Source organism: Lissotriton vulgaris, chromosome 9 (assembly GCF_964263255.1).
Source record: "Lissotriton vulgaris chromosome 9, aLisVul1.2, whole genome shotgun sequence".
NCBI classification, from domain to species: Eukaryota; Metazoa; Chordata; class Amphibia; order Caudata; family Salamandridae; genus Lissotriton; species Lissotriton vulgaris.
Genome location: NC_141697.1, coordinates 880,253,350 through 880,257,904, shown reverse-complemented (window position 1 = coordinate 880,257,904; position 4,555 = coordinate 880,253,350). Strand labels below are relative to the sequence as shown.

Here is a 4,555-nt window from a genome sequence, read left to right as displayed (position 1 = left end):
GTTTAATTCAACACTGCTTTACAAACACTTCTTTACATTTTTCGGTTTTCCTGGAGCGATTCTTTCTATTTTTCTACTTTTTCGGGTTTTTTATGGTTATTCGATGGCTCTGCACAACGTGGATTTCTTATTTTGGGAACAATTGTATTTTTACATTTTTTTGGGGTTAATTTTGCACTACCTGGATTACTTTGGTGGAGAAGGACGTTATTGGATTTACAACATGATTGGTAAGTCCTTGCTTTCTTATTTTGTGTGGGTGGGTAATGTTATTTTTATTATGGAATTGTTTTTTACTTGTGATTTAGTTTTAATGTGTGCATATATTAGAATAATATCTCTATATATTGCATACATTAAATACTTTAGAAGCTCACGTTAGATATTTTTGCATACTTAGGTGATAATTTTAGTGTTTTATAACATTTTGGGAATTAATCAGAGTAGTGTTTTGGCAATGATGTTTAAGTATTCTATGCCTTTTGTACTAGGGTACAGTTTTACTTGTTCTTATAGGTACTTGTGCATTTGTTTATTTTGCTTTGATGTTTTAGGGACAAGTTCTGTTACAGATTGGTCCATTCTAAATTCCTGGTAGCTCTGTTCTTTCTGTAGGCATTTAATGAAATGTTCTAGAGTAGGTTTGGTTCTGCCAGTTGATTGTACAAATGCATTGTGCCAACCTTCCACTGCATTGTTAGTTTTTGATTCTCCATTAAGGGTACTTCTGTACACGTTCCACCAGGGTATGAGGAATTTGGGATTTCGTCTGTGGCCAGATCTGTGGAGTCTGCCTACCCAGGTGTCTTCAAAGTAGTCGAGAAATGGACTTAATTTAGCTTCATTTTGTTTGTAGAAGGGGCTGTCTATAAGAATGTTGTAGTGCTCAGCTACGTCTGTTTCAGGGACATAAGCAAGTGCAATTAGTTTTTTAATTTGGAAAGCAAAAGATGAGTTTGTAGCATATTCGACACTTAGGGTAGTTTTTTGAAGGTGTCTCCATAAACACTGGTTTAAATGATAATAGCAGCCTTGAATGCAGGTATGGGGGTGGATTTTTAGGATAGTTGAGAGCATTGCTTGCTCAAAATCAAGAATTATTTTTTCTGGAGAAAAATCATTAGTTTTTTGTTTAATAATATTTAATAATTCCATATATGTGGAATTATTTTTCTTTGGTAATAGTGCATATAGCAAAGGTATGTTGCAGTTGTGGTAGAGGCCATGTATTGTGTATAATTGGAAAAATCGTTTGGGACAGATGTTAAATGTTCCATCCATCATCCAATATTGGCTTTGCTGCAGTTTAACTAAATTCATATTGGTACCAAAAATTATAAGCCTTTTGTCATTGTTTTCGTTGTCGTACACTTTAAATGGTTGTTTATTTAAAGTAATTATTTGGTTTGCAGTTAAATTTATATCCTGATATGTTCTGGGAGATGGTGTTGTAGCAGTAGTAGCTTTTTTAGTTCGTGCTATAGTTCTTTTTAAGGAGAGAATATTTGGCATTTGGGTTGTGGCAGTTTTTGGGATTTTAGGAATGGCTTCTTTTAAAATGACATTTGTTTGCTTTTGGGAACCTGTACTAGCTTCTTTTATATTTTCCAAAGCTGTTCTAACTTCTATTTCAGTAACATTAGGAGGATGATTGTGTTCCCTAGTATACAGTACTGTAGCTTCTCTAGTTGTTGCTCTTCCATAGCACTTGTTAGAATAATATTTACAACATTTCCAATCAACTTTCATGCCATATTGCTTTTCTTGTGTATAAGTGTAACCCATGTAGCATAGTAATAGTTTTCCTTTCTGGCTGGTCACAAATTCGGCTCCTTCGGTCATTTTGTACTTTGTATATCTATAAAATATATATATATAATAGTTAATGTCAAATTAAATGTGAAACATAATCTATGTTAGTGATAAGTAGGAATGTATATACTTACGTGTTTAAAAATTTACAGCAAAATTAGGAGTTGCTTGCTTCTTTAGTTGGGGATACTTGTTTGTGATGTTGTTGTAGCTGTTATGAAAAAAATGAAAGTAGTATATTATTAATAAATGTTTCGGTACATTTACAATGTTAGAGCTCATTTCTACTACAAAAGTGTATCTTCATGATTCACATTGTGAAGATACTTACATATTTTTTTAGGTTGGTCTTTGCCAGTATAGTTGTTTCTTCAGCTTCTGGAGAGTAGTTTCTAGTGTTATCTTAAAAAAATAAGGAACATATGTGTTAGAATAATCACCATGTTGGTAGGGTTTTTTGCAGATTATCTGGTAATTATGTTCTTTAATATACTTACTTTGTGATTAGTATCTGTATTATTCCCAATGTGGAGTTCTGTATTATGTCTGTATATCTATTAGTAGTGTTTGCTCTGTAAATAAACAATATATAATAGAAAATAATTAGAACAGTTCTAAATGTTTGTATGGTTTCTCCACATTTATTTCAGTTGAATAATACTTACTTAGTAAAATGTAATGTAGAAATAGTACTGCTGTCCTTAGTTCATTAGTAGTGCAGTTTTCAGTAGTAGAATCTACAGAAATAAAAAAATATGTGGGGAAAAAATCATTATTTCTGTGTGTTTAGATTTATGTGCACATAATTAAACACTGTGAATTTACTTACATAGTTATTATAATCTGTATTCCTATGCTTTTGTTCACAGTTATTTCGTGTAGAATATTCAGAAGTGTAGTATCCAAAAAAATGGTTTTATATAATTATTTAGCATGTTAAGTAGTATGAATAGCAAAGGGGCACTGGGTATTTAGCAGGTAAGTAAGTAGTAGTAGCAAATAATGCAGTTTCTATTTTATTTACTTACTTAGAATATGTAATAGTAGGTTGATAGTCTGGTTCTTCTAGTTGTTGTGCAGCAATTCGGATAGAGATGAATCTCCTTCAGTGACTTTTAGCAAGTAGTTTGTGCTTAGATTTTAATTGTTTATATAGGGGAGTGTCAGTAGTAATTACTTTGCTATTGGTTCATTTAAATAATTAGGTTTGTGATTGGTTAGTTAGTACATTTGAATTTCAGTTGTCATTACTTTGTAATAGAAGTGAAAAACCCCAAAAAATTATAACATTCTACAAACTAGCATAGAATATATTTATATGTGTAGGTGATATAATTATACAAATAGGATATTTTAGAAGAATTAATAGTGTGTCTATAGTGTTAATTTAAGTACTGTGTGTTTATTTAGATGTGAAAACATATAAAACGTTAAATAATTATGCAAACAGATGCATATAAAAAGTCGATATAGCTGATAATCCGATATTGATGTGCACGATATTTTTGAAGTCGATATTATAGTTGATGTCAATATATTTTGTAGAAAGCGATATTTTTGTTCACCGATGTTAATGTAGTCGATATAAAAGTTAACGATGTTTTTGTATATCGATAATAAAAAATCGATATTTGTGTATATATCTAGTTAAGTATAGGAAGCCGATATTTTTGATGTCGATATTTTTGTGCCGATATTTTTGTATGTCGATATTGTGAATTTCGATAATTTGTCAGACATTCGTTGTGTTGAAGGAGACTGTCTTTCTCCTCTGCTTCTGTGAACCTCTCTGCAGTCACACTAGCCAATTTTCAACTACAACATATTCAACTCAACTCAGCTCATCTCAAATAGGGTTTATTAGGGTTAAACAAAAATATAAAGCACAGCATGTCATTGTGCATATAAAGCATGATAACACAAGTCAGTATAAAATTCACAAAAAAATTCCAAAGTCTGTGCACTATTAATGAGAATAATTACAGAGTAAAAATACTACTTGGTCTGTACAATAAAAACATCCTTCAATCAAGATTCCCTAGATAGCTTAATTGCTGATACTATTACATAAGTCCCTCCTCAAATGTCACATAGATAATAAAAATCTAGATATGCTCTAAACAATAGTTTGGCTAGTGTAGGATCTCAGGATTTTTAGAGTCATTGCAAAGTGACGAACCCCAATATGATGGCATATTGGAACTTACCATTTTCTATGCTGTGTTACATTATCCATACAAAAAAGCACATTCTCTACCGTCTCAATTTCATTCCCACATGCTGGGCATTTGTCACAGATTGGCCTGACCATTGACCATTTCCTGCTAAAGCCATTTAGAGCTAGCACCCCATACTTAAATTTGATATATAATTGTTTGGCCAAGGGAGTTTCAACAGAATCCCGGTAAAGGTAAAATACTATTGTTGATTTATTATCTTACAATGTGGATGTTAAGGTTTCTTGGTTTGATCCGCTATATTTACTCCCAAAAACATAAGAACAATACTTCTCTTTTAAGAGGCCTTTTGTTGTATTTGCAGCTTTCTTTGGGGTTTTATGTAATACTTCCAGGCTTATGATAGTAAGATAAAATTTGACAAACTTCAGCCAAGGAATTTTGCAAGAGAAGTCCATCGCAATAACCTCCTCAATTAATTCATGTGTTTGTCAAAGACACCTCCAATAGAGTAAAGGTCTTACTTTAGGTCTCTGTTCAAAACTTCTAACCACTATATCCATTAG

General features: G+C 31.9%; 1 pseudogene; it reads right to left on the bottom strand.

Moving 5' to 3' along the window:
- Window positions 1-438: 438 nt before the first annotated feature.
- On the bottom strand, window positions 439-1,842 carry LOC147692422 (uncharacterized; annotated as a pseudogene).
- Window positions 1,843-4,555: the final 2,713 nt, after the last annotated feature.